Source organism: Hydra viridissima, unplaced genomic scaffold (assembly GCF_058129835.1).
Source record: "Hydra viridissima isolate aposymbiotic clone 2 unplaced genomic scaffold, HvirCarnegie_v1 scaffold_10, whole genome shotgun sequence".
Lineage (NCBI taxonomy): Eukaryota > Metazoa > Cnidaria > Hydrozoa > Anthoathecata > Hydridae > Hydra > Hydra viridissima.
The window spans coordinates 15,824,369-15,847,573 of NW_028324309.1; the positions used below are offsets into that span (position 1 = coordinate 15,824,369).

General features: G+C 29.2%; 2 long non-coding RNA genes and 2 pseudogenes across 4 annotated transcripts; 2 read left to right on the top strand and 2 right to left on the bottom strand.

Annotated features, from left to right (window-relative positions):
- Positions 1-2,915: 2,915 nt before the first annotated feature.
- LOC149883355 (uncharacterized) lies at positions 2,916-5,658 on the bottom strand. The gene is made up of 4 exons (XR_016456525.1): positions 5,578-5,658; positions 5,395-5,491; positions 5,152-5,280; positions 2,916-3,265 (listed from the first exon to the last, which is right to left on the bottom strand). It is a non-coding gene; the product is annotated as an uncharacterized LOC149883355 (long non-coding RNA).
- A 795-nt stretch (positions 5,659-6,453) lies between these two features.
- Positions 6,454-14,003, top strand: LOC145181864 (glutamine--fructose-6-phosphate aminotransferase [isomerizing] 1 pseudogene; annotated as a pseudogene). The gene is made up of 2 exons (XR_013845909.2): positions 6,454-6,569; positions 10,311-14,003. The product of XR_013845909.2 is annotated as a glutamine--fructose-6-phosphate aminotransferase [isomerizing] 1 pseudogene (transcript).
- On the top strand, positions 7,284-9,008 carry LOC145181613 (glutamine--fructose-6-phosphate aminotransferase [isomerizing] 1 pseudogene; annotated as a pseudogene). Its single transcript, XR_016456526.1, has one exon. The product of XR_016456526.1 is annotated as a glutamine--fructose-6-phosphate aminotransferase [isomerizing] 1 pseudogene (transcript).
- A 4,851-nt stretch (positions 14,004-18,854) lies between the features above and the next one.
- LOC149883356 (uncharacterized) lies at positions 18,855-19,520 on the bottom strand. The gene is made up of 3 exons (XR_016444551.1): positions 19,386-19,520; positions 19,150-19,252; positions 18,855-19,016 (listed from the first exon to the last, which is right to left on the bottom strand). It is a non-coding gene; the product is annotated as an uncharacterized LOC149883356 (long non-coding RNA).
- Positions 19,521-23,205: the final 3,685 nt, after the last annotated feature.

Genomic DNA, 23,205 nt, shown 5'->3' on the forward strand with positions numbered 1-23,205 from the left:
GTGTTTGTGTGTGTATTGTGTGTATATTTTTTAAAATTTTATAACTACTATCTCCATTAATCAAACGCTGAAAAAATTCAGATATTTTAAATCTCGTTTTTTCCTCATACTTTAATAAAGACATTTTCTTTAAAGTTCGTAACACAGAATAAAAATCCAGTGTTTATTGCAATTCCAAAATTACTTACCAGTCCCTTAAACAGTGTGTTGTTACCAATGATATATTATATATACTAGATGTCTAACTTCGATCCGAAATGTGAAGCCGTGGGAGCCATTTCTAATTCGGGCAAAAACGTTCATTTTTAACTTTTATTTCGCACATCGGATATAGTTTTTGCCCTTATTACAAATGGCGGATTCAATTTGTAAACAAAAAAAGCGGCTTCACTTTTTGTCCAATAAAATCCCGCAAGTTAGACATCTAGTATATATAATATATCATTGGTTGTTACAATCCTTTCTACCTAGTAAAGAATGGTTTGGAGAAAGCGAGAATGGAGGTATAAAATTTCTTTATTGATTAAAAAGTTTATTCAAGTCCTCCCTAGATGTTCTGAACTACATTTTCCCACTATCGGTCTGTTTTACCTAAATGAAATCATTTCTTACCTAACTTGCGCTATTTTTAATTTTTGAATTATTTTTGTTGTAAAAGATTTGTTACAAGAGAGGTGTTTATTTGATATTCCTATATTTTCCATATCAAAACTATTTTACATTACTAGAGCTAGCAAACCTGAAAGCGCACTTGAAAGACTTTGTTGTTGTTGTTTTTTTTGCTGAAGTACGAGAAAGTTCACTAAATACGTATTTAATATCTTTTAATAACATCAAATCCAGGGTCAATGTAAACTTACGCCTCCGTAATACTAAAACTAAACTTAAGCTTCCGAAATACCACGAATTCCGTGAAAACGTTCAAATTATTATACCACGAAAATACCTTCATGATTAAAAAAACTAAAAAATATCATCACGATGATAAAAAAAAAAAAAATTAAAAAATCTTACTTACGCACACCTTTGAGTTTTAAATAAGGACAAAATTGTTTAACAGTTTTAACATCGACTCTGATTTATTTTCGTTGAGCATTTTTATTACCTTTTGGTAGTAACTTCTTTTATGTTAAGATTTTGGGAAGGTACACACACAAAATAAAACAACGGTATCAAAAAATCTATTCAAACTGAATTTGAATTTTTTTGCGAACCATTCTCGTTGCATATTGTTACAAATCTTTTGTTTTAAACAATAGAAATTAGATATAGATTAAAGTCTGTCGGATTCGTCGAAAATTTTTGATCTCGTCTAACCAGTCACATCAACTTGCTTTTAGTTATTAAAGATAACGGCAGTAGAACCAAGTTTTAATATTAATTTTATATAACTAGATATTCTTAATATTTTAAGAAATAACACGGATGATGATAAAGAAATTGAGATCATTTACTTTTTATCTTTTACTACTTTAGTACAGAGATAACTAGAGATATAATAATAGATATAATAAATAATAGAGATGTAATAAATAATAAAAAATATCAACTAGTTTTGTAGATACCTAGAGCACAATGGTTTCATGTCCAGGGAAGTATTCCATCTACTATATTGCTGCAGACTTCCAGTTTATGAATATTATAGAATTTTCTATTTGGGCTAGCTCCATCCAGGGCTGTGGAGTCGGTAAGCTGCTGTTCCGACTCCGACTCCGACTCCGACTCCTTCATAAGTAACCAATTTGTAACAACAAATAGTTGTTTGTTTTACTACAGTTATTTGTTTGTAACAACAAATAACTGTAGTAAAATGTTAACATTGGCTTTTTCATCACTATGCTACAAATAATTCAACCACTTAGTGCTTTAAACAATATTTATAAGAAAACAATTTCTGAACAAACAACTTTTCTGAACTCTTGTTATGCAATAAACTCTTATGCAGTCGTTAATAACATTATGAATTTGTCAAAATCATGTTTGAAATATTGTCAGTTGGACAATATTTCAATATTTCCCTTGAGACATTCATTAAGTTCTTCTTTTTGTTTAACAGCTTCTTCAATCACTAATTTTCTAATACTCTCTCTCTCCAGAGAAACAAAGTTAATTGAATACTTACAGTCTTTCTGTTTGTGGAGCAACTCTTTGTTGCTTGGTGGTGGCACGCCTAGCTTTCTACTAAGAATATGTAGCACAGTGCCAGACAATTTAAGTCGGGAGTTAGGGGATCATGAAGTTATATAGTTTAAGGGAAGGTAGAGGAGAGCGCAAGGGAGATGATATATGATTCTCAGTGATAAGCAGCAAAATACCCTATTGCTTATCACTGTTTTAAAGGCCTAAAAATAACATGTCAAACTCCTTGTCCTCCAGTTGTTGCAAACTACAATTCCCATTGTGTCTGGATATCCTACAGCTTTCAGACCATCCTAGGACTTTTAGTTTTGTAACATCTATAAAATCCTTATGAAAATTATGAAACTTTGAGAGATTTTTTTTAAACCGGAGTCGGAGTCGGTACAATTTTTCCGACTCCGACTCCGACTCCACGACTCCGACTCCGACTCCACAGCCCTGGCTCCATCAGACACTATCGCTCTTACTTAAGTCCAATGGAATCTAATATATATATATATATATATATATATATATATATATATATATATATATATATATATATATATATATATATATATATATATATATATATATATATATATATATATATATATATATATATATATATATATATATATATATATATATATATATATATATATATATATATATATATATATATATATATATATATATATATATGTTTAATAACAGAAATATATACAGTTAAGGATAAATAACTTATACATAAAATGTATAAAAATACAACAAAGAAAAATAATTTGTCACAATTTTAAAGAATTCAGAAAAGCCAATTTATGGCAAACCGCAAGAATAGCTATTCAATATTAACATAACATGATTTACCTTGGTGTAATTTGTTTAGTAACTTGTCAACTTGTGAAGTAGTTACGTTATCCTGAACAGTCCTTATTAAACAAATGCTATAAAAGTTTAAACTAATTCTACGTAATAAGAGTTTTTGTTTTAAATCTGTCAGCAGTCATTTTAATAGATTTTTTGTCGACGGCGGAAAATTTAGAGTCTGTCGGAAACTCGAATGGCTCGCTGATTTCTGCGGCCTCTCTGATGTAAAACACTGAGTTGCATGTCCATCTTATACGTCCGTGGTTAAACCTTTTTGCTATTTGAAAAAATGTTAGCTATGCACATTTATCTCTAGATATGAATCTAATATATCAAAAAGATATGAATCCAATATATCTAGATATGAATCCAATATATCAAAAATGTTATTTATCTAGAAATATTAATTATATGACTAAGCATACGTGAGTTCGTCCAATTTAACAAATTCGAGTTTTTCGAGTTTAAAATTTTTGTTCAAGTTTTTCGATGCAAGTTTGACAAATAGTAAAATTTTTCAAATAATTCGAGTTCAAGTTTTTCAAGTTTCATTTTTATTAAAATATAAAAATGAAACTTGAAAAACTTGAACTCGAACTGATGGCCAACACGCTCTTTTACGCAAAGCTAGCACGGGAAGTTCTTTGCGTTCCACTTTGCGTTCCAGCCTCGTCATCAGCGTCAGAAAGAATTTTTTTTGGGTCAGGCGATGCAGTCAAATACAAACGAACAATGTAAACAACTTTACATTGTTCGTTTGTATGTGACTGTATCGTAAATTATAATTTGTGGTAAGTGTGACACCCACAACTTTCATGTAAACAATTTTAAAAAACTTGTTCAAGTCCGAGAAAATCTGTTTAAGTCCGAGAGAAAAATTGACTTAGTCAATCTTTAATTTATCAGTATATTGGATTGAATTAAAAACAAATTAAGTAATAAATTTTTTAGATTTATTTTTGTTATTGCTCGGAAGAAAAAATTAAAGCTGTGAATTTAATTCTTGTAGCAGTAATGTAAGTATTAAAAGTAGAAAAATTAAATTTTTTAACAAGAAAACATTAAAAAATGGAAAAAAAATCAAATAATTATTAGATAATCGAAATTTAAAAACTCGATAAACTTGAACGTGAAACGCCGAACGCACTTGATTTCAGGATAATTATCTTAGAGATACGATCAAAATTGATGCGCAGACGTATTCTATTTTGACAAACAGTTAACAAAGAAAATAATAACTCAATTAATCAATCGTTCAACCGTTTAATTATTTAATTGTGGGAAATTATGTAAAAAATTAAAAAAAACAAACAAAACACTGAAAGTTGAAAAAGAAACAAACAAAAAAAGAAAATAATAATAATAATAATAATAATAATAATAATAATAATAATAATAATAATAATAATAATAATAATAATAATAATAATAATAATAATAATAATAATAATAATAATAATAATAATAATAATAATAATAATAATAATAATAATAATAATAATAATAATAATAATAATAATAATAATAATAATAATAATAATAATAATAATAATAATAATAATAATAATAATAATAATAATAATAATAATAATAATAATAATAATAATAATAATAATAATAACATTAATAATAATAATAATAGTAATAATAATAATAATAATAATAATAGTAATAATAATAATAATAATAATAATAATAATAATAATAATAATAATAATAATAATAATAATAATAATAATAATAATAATAATAATAATAATAATAATAATAATAATAATAATAATAATAATAATAATAATAATAATAGTAATAATAATAATAATAATTGCACGCAACACGTGTATTTGTTTATACTTTTGGTCTTATGGATTGAATATAAAAACTTTAACAATTTATACTCCATTCACACCAACAAAACCGAGTTTTAATAACACTCGGTTTTAAAACGGTGTTTTATTTAGATACCGTTTTTTTAAACTCATTTATTTGAAACATGGTTTTAAAAAGCAGTGTGAACGGAAAAATGCGTCACAAGTTTAAATAACCACGATTAAAACAAGTTTTATTTTTGGTGTGAATGGGGTATTAGTGTTGATTTAAAATTTACAGTTTTAAAGTTGATGCAAGTTGCTTTCACAGTAATAATAAGTTAAATTTGCTTACTGAAAATTTCCCCTGAACATTGTGATTCTGTACAATAAAAAAAATGGTCAGCGTGTTGACGTGTATGAATGTTTTTTTACGATCGTTTTTTTTAGCTACGCACACTTGCTGGTCACTTACATTCAATACCTAAAAAATACCCTGGTTATTACAAACTGCTTGAAAGCTTGACAAATAAAAGGTTTTGCATTTAAAATAATTTTAATAATAATTTCGCAGAAAAATTTTACGTGTTAACCATACCTGATAACCATCGATATGAAACAGGGATAAAATTCATCTGACCGAAGTGAACAATCCGTTAGAGTGCGAAATTTTCTCTCTCGCGAAGAGCTTCTTACTAAAACATTTATTTATTATATCCAGTTACATATAAATCCAATATATTAAAAATGTTAACTTATTTAACCTAAAAATGTTAGTTACATGGCTACATGACCATAATATTTCCAAAACAAACATCAAACGTGTTTAATTTCAGTTGCTTATCGAAGATGTGATAAAAAGTAACGATAAGCTAAAAAACAAAAAAAAAAAAAAAAAAAATTAATTACACGCATCAGAAATAAATATTTGGTTGTTCTCTTGTTTTTACATATTGGGCATAAAAACGTTTGCGTGTAAAATGTAAAATATGAAATATTAAGAAGACTATATTTATAAATATTAAGGAGACCTCATTAAGGTTAAAAACTAGTAAGTTTATACAGTTATTAATGATGAAGAAAGAGAAAATACGTTATTAAGTATTTAAAAAACGTTTTTAAAACAACGCTTAAAAGCTATACTTCTAAACCATCGAATGGTTTTTAGGAGGAATGGGTCTTTTTTTCCAAACACTAATTTCACTTCATTACACAACCATAGCTTCCTTAGAAATATATTTCCTTAGCTACGTAATTGTTTGAGGAAGATTTTCTGTGAAAGTAATAAAAATGACGAAAATTTTTAATGCATGCGAAGCTATTTGCAATTGGATTAATTTTTAGGTTTGGTTCAGCCTTCTGCAATTATATAATTATCTCCGGAAAAAATTTGCAGTTGCAGTTATCTATTCTATACAAAAAAAATGTGTCAAAGTTCTCTGAGGTGCGAAACATTCAGTTTAAACTTGCTGTTTTCGCTTCCCGTTCACCGCTATTTAAAGGCATCAAAAGGTGCTGTAAGACATCTAGTTGCAAATTCTTATACAGCTTCTTTATAACTTAAATTTTTTTTTTAAAAAAGTTTTGTTATTGTTTGGCGATAAGGATAATTGCTGCTGAAATAAGTAGGATTTGAAAGGTTGCAAATGCTTATTACACTCAGAGATAGTAATATAGATGATATATCTTGACTTAAGCCTTTTTTTGAGAAATATGTTAACGGTGTCATGTATTTGTTACGCGGTATTTAAGTTTGGCATGGATCGGGTTATGGTATGTGAATAAATATACATTATTTTTTTTTTTACATATTGCAGTTTATTCATTTTACTTTAACGAACTTGTAATTCTATGGATTAAAAAACGTGGTTTATGTTTTTCATTCCACACATCCACTTGGATTTGTTTTTTTTTTTGTTTTTTTTATTGTTTTTTCATGTTTCTATTTTCACGTGTGTTTCGTATTTATCAACTAAATCGGAACAACTGATAGAAAATTGATCATTTTCTGTTAAGGTTGCGTTTACATTTGAAGAAGTTCAAATTTGATAAAATAATTGGTTACAGTTAGTGATACTAATTTTACAGTTTCGCTGTAAATTATAAATACATATAGTTTACAACTTTTTTGTTTGTTTGTTTGTTTTATTTTTTTTTATTTCAGCAATTGCTTAAAAACGGATAACCATAAAAAAATCTTTGAATGTGAAAAATTTCCCATTTTATATCAAAGTTAAAAAAAAAAAAAAAAAACAATCGAAAAATTTTTATTGTCCACTATCTTTATTGGACTTTAAGCAATTTTTGATACTTCAGACATTTTAAGTGTGTAGTTTTAAAATTACATATTTAAAATCCCATTCGATGGAAATAAAAACTACATAAAGCTTTTTTCAAAGAACTTTGATATGAAAAAAAAAAAAAAAAAAGAAAAAGAAAAAGTTAGGATTTAAAGAAATCGCCATTTTAAAGCATTATTCTTAAATAAAAATATTGCTGAAGAAGCGGGAAATTTGTTTTTTAATATTTTTTCTCTCGAGTTATATTACATACATCATTTAATGATTGCAACTAAGAAATGTTGTGATCAGGGTCCTTTTATTTAACAACTTCGACCAAAGTTATTGCACTTTATACTCGTTGCAAAAAAGTCAATCGGCTGAAGTGACTCTGGCCCACCTTGACACAATACACCGGTTGTTTAGAGTGTAATTTAAAAAAACAAAAACAATTATTTACGCATGCGTCATTATGTGAAATAAATAGGTAGTTTATTTATATCATATCTATTATCTGCAATATCTTTTAAGTATGGAAAGCGACGACCTGACTAGTGAAAATCGTCTTACCTCATGGAAGGATATTTCAGACCCTATGTATGATGGCTTAGAGTTTATTCCTACAAATAGATCGCAACAGCTTCAATTTTCTTGTGGTTGTTCTAAGATTCGAAAAACTTCAACTGATTCTCAAAATGAGGAGAAAATCAATGTTGCTGAGTTTAGTTCGTTTATGGAAAAAGAAATCTTTGAGCAACCGCTAAGCATCAAAGAATCAATGAAAGGAAGGGTGGATTTCGAAAAATCACAAATTCATCTTCAAGGAATTAATGCATTTGTCAATGAAATTCAACGCAGCCGAAGAATCATTTTAATTGGTTCTGGTTCAAGCTATCATGTTGCACTTGCAACTCGTCAGCTGATGGAGGAGCTTCTTGAAGTCCCTATTTTTGTTGAGTTGGCTAGTGATTTATTAGACAGAGAGGTGCCTATTTTTCGCGATGATGTCTGCATTTTTATAAGTCAATCTGGTGAAACAAGTTCTGTTTTAAATGCATGTAGATATTGTAAAAAACATGATGCTTTAGTCATGGGGATAACAAATGGAGAAAATAGCACTCTATCTATTGAGACACATTTTGGCATTAATCTTAATGCTGGTGATGAATTTGGCGTCACAAGCACCAAAACTTATACAAGTCAATTTGTTGTGTTGGTTATGTTTGCATTGAAAATGGCAGAAGATAAAAAGTCTAAGTATCAACGTGTTTGTGAAATAATATCAGAGATGAAAAAGCTTTCAGATAACATACGAATTGTTTTGGGACTCAATGATTATCTTAGAGACTTAGCAAAGAAGTATGTAAGTTGTAGAAGTTTGTTGGTAATGGGCAGAGGATATCAACAAGCAACATGTCTTGAAGGCTCCTTTAAATTCAAAGAAATTGTAAACATTCATTCAGAAGGGATACATTCCGGTGAATTAAAGCATGGTCCTCTGGCTTTAATTGATGAGAACATGCCAATCATAATGATTATAATGCGAGATGCTGTGTATGAGAAGTGTATCAATGCTTTTCAGCAAGTGAAAGCTAGAGGTGGAAAACCAATTGTTATTTGTGAAGAAGACGACGAGGCTACAAAAAACATGGTAGATATTTCAATTTGCATACCTAAAACTTCAGATTGTCTTATGGGAATTTTAGCAATCATTCCATTCCAATTACTAGCTCTGCATCTTGCAGTGTTGAAAGAAAAAAGTATTGACAATCCTCAAAACTTAAGAAAAACAGTTACCGATGAATGAAGAGTTTGTATAGATTAATATATTCTTTTTATGAGTATTGATATCAGGTGTCTTTGTTTCTGTATATATTTATATTTTTTTATAAATTGAGATGTTGTTGTTAAATATTGTTTGAAGTTTCCAAAATACTATCGCTGTTTTTATTCATAAATTTTTTTAAAAATTCAAAGACTATAAATTGTTTGACCAGTTTGTATAACATTTTAAATACTTCTAGATTTTGAGTTTAAGATTGGTTTACATTAAACGGTTGTTTAGATTCAATTTCAAGAAAGTAGTGTTAGAGCAGGAATAGGTTAACAAGAAATATCACCTATGCTTGTTTTACTCTCTTTTGATTTAAAAGACTATAAATTATTTAACTAGCACTTTTATATTTGCATAAATTTTCAAATATCAATTTTGTATTGAGGTGAGTTTACACTGCCAGTTTCACAACACTGTGCGGCTGTTATTAATCAATAACAATCATTTATACGTTAACTCGCAACAATTAACATGCATGTCCTTTATGCGATAAAGGTTGAAAAGATGTGTTTTCTTTAAAAAAAAGCCATGTTTCACTTTAAAGCTGTAGTCACGTATATTAGTTTCTCATCTCTCATCCCGTGTAATAATCCCGTATAATAATCGTCTTCTCAACAGATAAAGGCTTCATAGTTTTCTGTTAAATAACCTTTTTTTTTCCTACCAGATTTTTTTCACAAGAAGCTATTATGGGGGTAAAAAAACAGTTAAAAATCTATACATTCTCCAACACAGATTTGTAATAAGGAAGTATGCTTTATAATAAGCTATTTCAATGAGAGAAACTAAATTTTTATATATAAGGTTTGTAATTCGATCGGAAGAAAAAAAAATTTTAATAGAACAGTTTTTGCGTTTCCTTAGTGTTTTACATGAAAGTGAAACTAGACTTATAAGTTTTTCTCAGAATCATCTTTGGTTTCGTAGGAGTCACTGTAAAGCAATTCACCTTGCAATTGTGGTCTTCATCAGCCATAACTCTAACAACATGTAAACCTACAGTTTTGCTGTTTTTACCTTAGCTTATTTTCTAGGAGACTTTCTTAATTGTTATTTCGACAGATCATCAGCAATCAACAGAGAAAAAATCTAATGCGACGAATGATAAAGTTTAAAACGAAAGTTGGAGGAATTCTTTATCATTATGTGAACTTTGTATTTTTCTGTTCTTTTTTTGTTTTGCTTTTTGTTTTTTTGATTTAAATTCTTTTTTCAATTTTACTTCAAATTCTACTTCGATATGCATTTTTTTTAAATCTCAGCTAATATTATTTTTATTAGCATACTGTTATTTTAAAAAACATTAATAAGGGCAGATTAGCTGAGCCTATTTTTCAGAGTTCCCCAATTAAAAAAGAGAGAAAGTTTCATTTAGTTTTAATGACCGTTTTGTTTTTTCAGCTGCATAAAGAATAGCATTATTTAAAAAAAAATGGATAGTACAATATTCATCAATGAGCACCAACGATCCTCATGGAAGGAATTATCAAATTCTATTTACGAAGGCTTGGAGTTCATTCCCACAAATAAACAACAACAGCTTCAGTTTTCCAAAGGTTCAAGGCGGTCCTCCTACGATCTTCCGGAGAAAAAAAACGCAATTAGTCAGCTTGACACACAAATGGAGAAAGAAATTTTTGAACAACCGCAAAGTATCCAGCGATCTATGTCCGGAAGAGTAGACTTCAACAACTCTGAAATTCATCTGAACGGCATCGAATCTTTTTTTGATGATATACACCGGTGCCGTAGAATTATTTTGATTGGGGCAGGCTCTAGCTTCCACGTAGCGTTGGCATCTCGTCAGTTAATGGAAGAACTTCTAGACATACCTGTTTTTGTTGAGCTGGCTAGTGATTTGTTAGATAGAGAAGTTCCTATATTCCGCGATGATGTCTGCATTTTTGTTAGCCAGTCTGGTGAAACCGGTTCCGTAATAAGCGCATGCAAGTATTGTAAAAAAAACGAAGCTTTAGTTATGGGGATAACCAATGAGGAGAAGAGCACCTTATCCGCTGAAACTCATTTTGGTATTAACATAAATGCTGGGAATGAAGTTGGTGTGACGAGCACCAAAACCTATACAAGTCAATTTATAGCGTTGGTTATGTTTGCATTGAAAATGGCAGAAGATAAAAAATCAAAACTACCACGTGTCCGAGAAATTATATCAGAAATGAAAAAACTACCAGACAAAATCACAAAAGTTTTAAAACTGAACAACTATTTGAAGGAGTTGGCAAAAAAATACGTGGGATGCAAAAGTCTATTAGTGATGGGCAGAGGATATCAACAAGCAACATGTCTTGAAGGCTCCTTTAAATTCAAAGAAATTGTAAACATTCATTCAGAAGGGATACATTCCGGTGAATTAAAGCATGGTCCTCTGGCTTTAATTGATGAGAACATGCCAATCATAATGATTATAATGCGAGATGCTGTGTATGAGAAGTGTATCAATGCTTTTCAGCAAGTGAAAGCTAGAGGTGGAAAACCAATTGTTATTTGTGAAGAAGACGACGAGGCTACAAAAAACATGGTAGATATTTCAATTTGCATACCTAAAACTTCAGATTGTCTTATGGGAATTTTAGCAATCATTCCGTTCCAATTACTAGCTCTGCATCTCGCAGTCTTAAAAAACAAAAGTGTTGACAATCCTCAAAATTTGAGCAAAACAATTATCGACGAAGTATGAAAGATTTATTTTCGCAGCCATGACCACGGTTTTGCTGATTTCCATGCTAATTTACATTTCAAAAAAATATTTTACAATAAAAAAAAAAAAATTTTTTACGACAAGCTCTTCCAGAAGAAAAGAAAACTAGGAACGAATATTTCAGCATTACTTCGACAAATTATTCTTAGAAAAAATTCTTCAATAGATACTTTATAAATAATTACGAGGTTGGATATGTGTGGATTACCAAAAACTTATATTTATTAAAAGATACTGTTAGTTATTATTAATAATAAATATCGTTACAGTGGTTTTAACTTTTGTATATTTTATCTTAACTTGAACTTCTCAATGCGACTTTTTGGAGTTCGTGTGTTCTGGTTTGTCTTTATAAAGAGATCAAAAAAAAAAATCGGCTAGCTCCATTTTTATAAAGTTTTTTTTATTTTTGCATTACCTTGGTGAAATCTTTCTACATGTTTTTAGCTAGCATCTTCTGTGTTTTCTGAATAAAAAGGATATATGTGTGTATATTGAGTGACGTATTGCATCATAAATTTTTACATGCTTTTTTGTTGATTTTGAACTGAATTTTTTTTTATAGATTTTTAACTAGAGTTTCGTGATTGCGCACTTTACACTTTCTAAGGAATCCGTTAAACACGACTCTAAAGCTTTTCGAAACATCTGAATTCTAACTTGTTTAACGTGGCTTCATAGTCATTTTCTTTCGTGAATATAAGCAATTGTAATTAACTTTAAAATATACTTGAAGTTAAAGTAAGATGATATATGGTATCGAGTTTTTATCTTTACTTTCTATTCATATTTCTATTCATATTTTCTCAATCTTTGAAGTAACTGAATGAGCTGTAGTAATTAACAAAAATTTGGTTCCATCTAACGAGAAAAAAAAATTTTGTTATAAAGAGAAGAGCCAATAAAAAGTCTCTGTTAAGGCGGATTTCCACGGAGTGAATTATTTCGCGCTACGCAATTTTTTTTGCCGCGAATGTTTCTGAGCATGCGCACAAAAATATTTTTTATCGCCTGGCGATTTTTTTCGTTTCGCAAAAAAGTTGGATATATTTCAATTTAATTGGTGGCGAATTTATTCGCGTAAATAAAGAATTGATCAGATCCTTTAAAATATGCAAACTCAGCAATTGTGTTGAAAAACAAACACATCGAAATTGTTGAAAAGAAATTTAATTTAAAAATAGCCGACAAGTTATGCAAATATAAATGCGTTGCACAAAATAACATTTGAGTCATAATCTAAACGTCTTTGTTTTTCATTAAGAGTAACAGTATTTTTACACTAACTTCAGAAACTTTACAGAAGTAATAATTTAAAGTTTTTACTTTCTAATTAAAATAGTAACTGATTGGTTGACATTTTTTCAAATTTAATAGTTTCTATTTACTAAATCTAATTGCCAACTTAATGGTGGAAATTAAAATTCTGAATCAACGAAAGACTAGCCGCGAAAAAAATCGCGTCGCGCGAAATAATTCGCTTCGTGGAAATTTGACTTAAAGTTGACTCATCCTGTACACTTAGCTCTTTAACAAATGCTGGCAGTTAACCCTCGTCTGGCGGCATATGTACAAATATAGCTTTTTGCGATTTTAAATGTAAAAATAGTTGATTTTGTAAAATATGTAGAAGACTGTAGTTCTATGACATCTTTACATTACTAATTTAGATTTTGGGATTTTCATTTTAGGATAATATATGATAATATATGATAATATATATGAGCCCAAACGCAAGATAATCTTTATTAGTACGTTTAACTCCCATAAACGGCGACACAGGTACAACTATAAAATAACTTTACTTAGGAAATAGCAGGTAAACATAATTGTATGGCAAGAACTTTAAGGAATTTTCTTCTCTGATCTTCTTTCCTCAAATGTGGATTATGCTCTCTATAGATGTTAAATGATGCCAATCCAATGACGTTAACCATCTTGTAAAACAATCCTTAAGGTCAACGTATACTGTATACTCTCCGAGTGTCTTGTCTTTTAGATAAACGCCACTTTTAGTTTTATTATAGTATTTGATTATCTCCAGTTAACCTGCCATCGTCTTATCGATTTCGCCAGTGATGCGCATATTATCGATTTCGCCAATCATGCGCATATTATCGATTTCGCCAGCCATGCGCATAGAGGAAAAAAGTATTAAATACTTGTTTTTCTTTAGTACATGTAAAGCAACATTTTGCTTCTTTATTGTATGCAAAGTATGTAGAGTTGATGGGCTTCTCTTTTCTGAGTTGCGTGTTGCCTTATAACAAAAGCTTGTTTCTTCTTACTGTACCAACTCAAGTTATGCTCTTAGAATTCAGTACCTCGGCTAATTTCGTTGTTGTGAAGAAGTTGTCGGTTGTTACGTTTCTTCCAAAGCCTTTATACAAACCAACTAGATCTAAGACAGTTTGTTTACTAATATTTACTTGTTGAGGGCCGTCATTCAGTTTTTCAGTCTACAAATTTCCTTATAATCTATCGCCATTTTTTTGCGTCACATTTCTAAAAAATTTTTATCCTATATTTAACCGGCTAGAAAGTGTAATTATTCTAAACGGAAATAATTATGATAACTACAATAATTATGCCGATGGAATCAATTGCTTGTTAATGGTAATGCATTTGTAATGCTTGTAAAAGTTCTTTCATAGAGCACAATCTAGAGTTGCCTACAAGACCACTTCTTTATCGTAATGCATTTCAATTTATAGTTTGTGCATTGCCCGTGCAGAACTGTACCGTTCAGTTCCATCTTTAGCAAACTGCCGACCAAATTTTCCGATTCATCATCATTATCTTCTTCTAACTATATTCGTTTTCTTCCTCAATTAATAGTTCAAGTTCAATGTCAAAACCTTTGGCCGAAGCATCAGCTTGTGATTACAATTTTCATAAACAGATGCAAGGTAGGGTTCTTCATTATTTTCAGAATCAAGTTCGTCAAATATTTTCTTATCTTCATTGGAGATAAGTCTATAAATAATGGAGTTTGTGAACAAAAATATTGCTCATTCTATTACGTACTTTTACCAATATAAAACTCACCTAACACCTCGGGTCCTTCGTGTGCCGCTAGAATTGGAATCAGCTTCACTATTAGACATTATGTTATTTATAAAGCTTAAGGTAGCTCAAAAGTTGTATGGCATTTAGGTAAATCTTTTTTTGCGTGCCGGAAAATCTAGAAATACTAAACTTTGGCATTGAAATACCGCTTCTGTTGAAGTTGAAGTATTTGTACTTCTCAAATTTTTCAAAATGGAATTCCCCCATTTGAAAAACATAAATTTCTTGTAAAATACTTCGACGAAATATTCTTGCAAAAAATTCTTCAATAGATACTTTACTTATAATTACGAGGTTGGAAATGTGTGATTACCAAAAACTTATATTTATTAAAAGATACTGTTAGTTATTATTGATAATAAATATCTTTATAGTGGCTTTAACTTTTGTATATTGTAAGTACTCACCAGAGCAAAGGTATGATACCTCAAACATTTATCTAATGATGCAAACAACAACAAACATCGCTTGAGCAAAAAAACCACACATAAATATCCCGCATTTTTTTTATCAGTATGCCTTTTTATTCTAAATACATATGAATACCCCAAATTTTTATCTGTATGCCTTTCTATTGTAATAATGAAAGTAACTTCTCATTAGAATGCTTCAGACACTTGTTGTAATGTTTTTTATTGTAAATAATGAAAGTAACTTCTCATGAGAATGCTTCAGACTTGTAATGTTGTAATGTTTTTTAAAAAAGACCAAACAAATATGATAGAATTGAATAGACATCATGAGTCACAATTTGCATTGGTGTGAGTATGGAGACTTTGTCATCAAAAGATTGAAGCCAGCAGTGTAACATGGTAGCTTTTTAGTAATAGCCTAGGGTGCAGTACGGAGCAATTGTCGTTTAGTGCTAATGGTGTGCAAAGGTAATATCAATTTAGCTAATTATGCTAATTTATTTTAGTTATAATTATTGCAGGAGGGGCTTCTTTCAATATTCTTAAGTGGTAGGATGATTAAACGTGGCTCCTTATTCATGAAAGATGGCACCTTGTCAAATTCCCGAAGCGAATCAAAATTGGTAATTATGTAAAACTATTCTTTGCTCTAGAATTCTTCGCCGTAGGGGAAGTGGGAATATAAACAAAAATGAAATATCTACAATAAAAGCATACAATCTTTTAGAATTCTATCAAGTTGAATTTAAAATATTGAAAAAAAGTGGAATTAAAATCTTAGAGGTGATTTTCTTTAGTAGGAAAGAAAGCTATTAAGTTTGTTAACACTTAATTTCATTCACAGCATAATTGATTTTTTCATACTCAATGATTTTTCTCTATCGAAAGCAGCTGGGGCAACTTTCAATTAACCGTCAGTCATGAGTTTTCTTTTCCCTCCAGATTCTGTCCATAAGATTTAATTTTTAGCTGTACAATTGTAGATGATGGAAATGTGCGAGATTGAACTGTTTATAATGATGAATCAGAAACGAGTTTTTGTAAAAGTACTTAATCAACTTTTTGTACTTGGTGCGCACATTGACCTGTAAGAGATGGACGTGCAACCTATTGTTTTTTTTGCGAACCGTGCTTGTTGCGCATTGTTACAAATCTTTTGTTTTGAACAATAGAAATTAAATTTTGTTAAAGTCTGTCGGATTGGTTAAAACCTGATTCTATTGCAGTTATTCAAGATAGCAGCAATAGAATCAGGTTTTAAGTTTAATTTTATATTGCTAGATATTCTTAATGTTTTAAGAAATAACGCTGATGATAATATAGAAATTGAGATCATTTACTTAACTACTTTATTACATTTATAACTAATATAATAAATAATACAAAATATCAACTAGTTTTGTAGCTACCTAGAGCATTTTGGTTTCATGTCCAGGGAACTACTCCAACTACTATATTGCTATAGACTTCTAGTCAATGAATATTATAGAATTTTCTATTTTTATGTTTAACAACAGAAATATATACAGTTAAGGATAAATGTACATGAAATGAATGTAAATACAATAAAGAAAAAAATAATTTGTCACAGTTTTAAAGAATTTAGCAAAGCCAATTTATGGCAAACCTCAAGAATAACTAAGTTTTTAAATCTAACATAACATGATTTACCAACTATATATAAACTAAATTTTATTTGATAAAAACAAATGGGTTATTATGTGCCTTTTATGACAGATGAAATAATATATGAAATATGAAAAACGAAAACATGAATTATCTGGCCGCATTTTGCAAGATAGTTTTAAATTTGAACAACTTTTTAAAAGGTTTTTCTTTATCAAATGAATTATAAAAAAGCCCATTAGAAAATACACCTACTAAAAAATAACACAGTAGAATATATATTATGGAGTTTATAGAATAGTCGAGGCAAAAAATGGCGACATATCGGAAAGAATACTCAAAAAATTCACAAATTTAAGCCTGGTGAATGAAGGACCAAGGAGTTGAATGAAGCTAGACCTTGAGAAAAAATCTTATTTAAGCTTTTTTATATTTCGCTATACTTTTTTAGTCATTTTAAAATTAACCTTACAGGTCTATTTTATTATTGAAGGAACTTTGTTTACATGAAAAAAGTTCCCAAATTTACAAATGTTTATCTTGGAAAAATGATGAAAATCTGTTCGTGCCGACAACTAATTTCTTTACCTTGGTGTAGTTTGTTTGGTAATTTGTTGACGTGTGAAGTAGTTACTTTATCCTGAACTGTCTTATTAAACAAATTAAACAAATGCTATAAAAATTTAAACTAATACGTGGTATTAGTTTAAATTTTTATGGCATTTGTTTAATAGATTAGAGTTTCTGTTTTAAAACTGTGGGCAGCCATTTTAATAGATTTTTTTGTTGACGAGTGAAAATTTAGAGTTTGTCGGAAACTCCCATGGTTCGCTGATTTCTGCGGCCTCTTTGATGTAAATCAATAAGATGCACGTCCATCTCTTATAAGTCCATGGTGCGCAAAATGTTAGAGAACTCATTAGTTGGTGATGCCAAAAAAGGAAATACTAAATGATGTAATGAATTCCTTGCGCTATGCTTAAAGTTTAATATTAACTTTGGAATTTTTTTGTCGGAAAATTTTATTTCTTTTAAAACATCTGTTACTCCCATCATTTTTACTTTTGAAGATACTTTTTTTTCAATACCAGCATCTTTTTTTCAATACCAGCATCTTAAAATGAGTTCCACAACTCATTTTAAGATGCTGGTATTGAAAAATGAGTGTTACAAACGCAAAAACAAAGAAACATTTTCAAATTTATTTTACACCAGATTTATTTTGTGATCTCTTAAAAAAAATTCCAAAGTAAACAAGTTTTTCGAAACATTTTTTAAAGTGTCTTCTAATAAGTTTTTAAAATAATTGTATTAGTTTTTTAATTATTGTAATAATAATTTATACTTTCATATTTTATACAAAGAATTTGTCAATAATATCTAACAGCCATCGAACTGAACTCAAAATCGAACACGTTTCTTATTTCATTCCGCATTATCGCACTAACTTATCAACAAAGTAGAGATGGTGAGCATTTAATTATCAACAAAGTAGAGATGGTGAGCATTTAATTATCAACAAAGTAGAGATGCTGAGCATTTAATTATCAACAAAGTAGAGATGCTGAGCATTTAATACTTAAAAAAAAAGTTTTGTATTGCTTTTTAAATTAAAGTTATTCGAATTTGCGAAGGTGTGCTATAAATATATAAATAAAAAAATAAATAAAAAAAATAAATAAAAAAAATAAATAAAATAAATAAATAAATAAATAAAAAACGCGACGCAATCTTAATTTTCTTATGATTTTTTTAATAGGAAATCTGCTCCATGTAAATCTCTATTTCATAAATCTCGATTTCATGAAATTCTCTGCCCTTATCAAATAAAAAAATGCAATTACAAGGGTTACTCTTAAGCCAGAAATTTTAAATGGAGGAAAAAGTTTGATATTTTACAATAAATTTTCATTTAGGTCTACATCCAGGAGTCATAGTATTATTTATAAACAATTTAATACAAGTTTATAGTAAAACCTGAAATTTATATTATTACAAAACCTCCAACTGAATAATTTTCTACACAAGTTAATATACTTTCTATCTTTTTCTTCAATGTGCTGCTCTTGTTGTATATATATATATATATATATATATATATATATATATATATATATATATATATATATATATATATATATATTATTCCACAATGTAGTGCTCTCGTCTATTTGACGTGCTCTTGTCTGTTTTTCTGATATCTTCTTCACTTAATGATTTTTCTTTGAATGCTTCTTCAATTAACTTGCATCTGTTAAGCATACGTCTGCAGTTTTCAACCTTAAAAAGCATATATAATCTAAAAAGGCATTTTGTATTTTGTTGACATTACATTAATATTTATCAGTAATATCATTTATCGTTTTTAATACTTCATCAGCGTAATATCTAACTTCATAACATAGATATTTACCACGTCAAGTCTTTTACCATCATGAACCTGCCCAAAGAGAAGACTTTCTGTATTAATAACAGCCACGACCATGATAATCAGTAAAACTAACGTCCACTTCATCCTAAAAAAAAAATACGCACACAAAAATACAGTCTATATCTATTTCCTAGCTATCCTTCTTTATGTATATATCTATATATTTATCTATATATCCTTCTATTTGAATATGCAAACAATTTCTTAACTAAAATTACCTTAATCTTCCGAAGGATAAAAGAGAGTTTTTCCTTAATCTTGCTTCGATGGCAAAACTTGTTATTACTTTGGCGATAAAGGAGATAAATGAAGGAGAAAGAGGTTCTATTTAAACTGCTAAACACCTGCATACTGATAAAGAAAAGGCGAATGAACTTGAATCAATTTTTTCACGAACGGTTTCAAATCTAATTACCTCATCCATGTTGAACGCTAAATTCTTACATTGATAGCGTTGCCGATTCGTTAGTTTATTATATCGGTTAAGATGCTGCTTCAAGTAAAGTATGCGAAAGACTTCTGTTATTTGCATAAAGAATTAAGTTAAAGAAGCATAAAATGTTAAAAAAATAAAATTAATTCCCTCTTGAAAAGCCTTTTGAATTCCTTGATGGTTGTGAAAGTTTTTGATTTATTTTTATGAAAAAATCTTTTTAACTTTACGCAATGATTAATTTTTACTAAACTTTATTTTCCTTTTTATTTTTAATAAAAATCTTGTTAGTATTTTTAATGGTCATCAGTTAAAAGCACGTTAGGTAAAATAAAATAAATCTTAAAACATAATTCGTTGATGACAACTGAACTTCTTTGGAAAAATTTACTCAGACTAAACTCGATTACACCAGTAGAAGAGAATTAGGCTGTTGCATATCTATTTCTTTACATAGTGTGTCTAAAACGTTTATACGAGGGAAAAGTTTTAATAATATTGGTCTAGTTTTTCTATAGTAAAGTTGTCAAAACAAAAGATTTATTTATAACCTTTTTTTGTATTAATTAGAGTAAGAATTCCTCTAATTTGTTGACACTTTTTTTTTGTGCAAGTGTGACGCTTCCTTCTTTTTTATTGTTAATCTATCCAACTTGAAAATGATAGTATTTGTTATTTACTAAATACATAATGCCCCACTTAAAAATTTTCATTAAGTATGAAATAATTTTTGAAGTAATGGCTAATCTGATCTGATGGAATTTTAACCAAATTAACAAAAAAGGTATCCCTGAGAGCGTTAAATGTTGTTTTAAATAAACAAGGAAACCAATCCAATGCTGTTACATTCAGACCCAGTGGGCATGCATCGTCCGCACGACGTTTTACGGACTTCTTACGGACTTATGGACGTCTTACGGACGTCATACGGACGTCGTGCGGACGATGCATGCCCACTGAGGAGGACTGCGTTCGAATTACATTTAAAAAGTTTAAAAAAACTTAACTGTCGAAGATTCTACAAGATCTGGTTAGCTTTCAAAGTTAACTGAAAGAGACAAAAATATCATTTTTCTCACTGTTCAATCCAATCTTTAGATAAGCATTCGTAATATAATCAGAGAGTTCAACAAATCCTTTAAGGATGTTACAATTGTTAAAGAGACAGTGAAAAAGATCTTCCTCAATAAAGACAAAATAACTGGAATATGGAGATGTAATTCTCGCAAAGGTCTATGTGTTAATAATATATATACCAAAAGAATCAATTAATATAGCTACCAAGATATTCTAGAAAAGTGTTTAAAACAGTCGGCAACATTTCTTTACGGAAGAAACGAAAAATGGATATTTTACCATGATGGCACAGCTCATGCTTCAAACTCAATTCAAAACTGGTTCTATGCTACAAAGTTATTCCTTGATGTGCTTAGCCGCCTGATTTAAATTCGATTGAGCATGTATAAAGCTGGATTGACAAAAAGTTGCCAAATATAAGTTAAGAGTTATCAGAGACTTGGGCTTGGACGGATTGATTAAATCCATGCCTCTGTAGCATCCATTTATGCATAAACACAAAAGGAGGATTTGTTAAGTATTAATTTTTTTATAAAGTTTTTTGAGTTGAACCAACTAATTTAAATTTCATTACCAGTTTTTGTAAAACCTGTTTAATAATTATGTCGTGCTATTTATGTATGTATGTATGTATGTATGTATGTATGTATGTATGTATGTATGTATGTATGTATGTATGTATGTATGTATGTATGTATGTATGTATGTATGTATGTATGTATGTATGTATGTATGTATGTATGTATGTATGTATGTATGTATGTATGTATGTATGTATGTATGTATGTATGTATGTATGTATGTATGTATGTATGTATGTATGTATGTATGTATGTATGTATGTATGTATGTATGTATGTATGTATGTATGTATGTATGTATGTATGTATGTATGTATGTATGTATGTATGTATGTATGTATGTATGTATGTATGTATGTATGTATGTATGTATGTATGTATGTATGTATGTATGTATGTATGTATGTATGTATGTATGTATGTATGTATGTATGTATGTATGTATGTATGTATGTATGTATGTATGTATGTATGTATGTATGTATGTATGTATGTATGTATGTATGTATGTATGTATGTATGTATGTATGTATGTATGTATGTATGTATGTATGTATGTAAGTATGTATGTATGTATATAGACCGAATTGGCATCGGTCTCGGTAGGCCCGATTTTTCTGATACCAACTTCGAAGTATCGTTCAAGAAGTATCTCTGATATTACTATCACGACCATCTACGAATCTATTAAGGCTGGCTATGGACCAAAGAAGTCTGACTACAAAATAAAGAGCGTTTTATTTGTTTCGGTAGAGTTTGCGTGAGAATTTACTTTAGCCGCAAAGTTCTATTCGAATTAGAACTTCAAATTAGAATGCCGCATTTTTGTTTCCAATTAAAATTTGAATACTTAACAAGAGCATGTTAACTGTCGTTGTTGTTTGAGTGACAAACGTTGCTAATAATAGTTTTATTCAAACTTATGGTATCGACATTATAAATAACTGCATTTATCGTGCTGATGGCAACTACACTATTGGCAACGAGCTTCGATCTGACTACCTAGCATGTGTCAACAAAAGAGATGAAAAATATTAGTCGTTGTTGCAAGCAGTAAAATCGCATCAATATAAAAATCATAGCGAGATAGTATAAAACCTTCAACTCCGCTTCCTTTTAAAGTTGGTTTTGTTCGCCTCTCGTTGCTTATGTCGAAATGTTTTTTAAAGTAAATGGTTTTCGAATCGAAACTTTAGTGAACGGGTTCTCTTTCAGCAAAATCGAGGCGGTTTAAAATCTTTTGCCTGACCTTTTACAAAAAGCGTGAAATGCGTGTCGTCTTTTTGTGGTTTTTCGTTCAAAGTATATGCTTAATATCAACAAATCATGGGCGCCGGCAGGCAAGGGCAAGATGGGGCAGTTGCCCCCCCCCTCCTGGAAAAGCAAAATAACAAATTTTGATATTCACAAAATTTCTTTTAACTGTTTATTTCGATATCTTATCAATTTAACTCATTTATAGTTTACTCACCGTAATGTAAATGACAACAGTTTAAATGAAATATTACTATAAAATGCAATAACTTCCACGATGGCGGAAGATTTTTTATAAAGGCATATTTTATATTTTTAAAAAAAGATGTTTGAATGAAAGTTTAAAAAAAAATATGATAGAAATAGATCATAGAAAAATATAAAAGGAATAAATAGAAAAAAACAATAGATAAAGGAGAAGTATAGAAAACAAAAAGAAGAGAAGAAGAAAAAAAAAGGAAAATAAAGGAAATAATAATAAAAAAAAAAGAAATCGAATTGCAATAACAAAGTTCTTACTCAAACAAATAAACTTCGAACTGACGAAGAAAGAATTAGATGCAGTGATCAAATTTTTTAAATTATTTTTTAATGTGTCAGTTTCATTTACCTTTTTATGCTGTTGTTTTTTTGTTTGTTGGCAAAATGTTTCTTGTTTGTATTGTATTTTTATTAATTTTTTTCCTATTTATT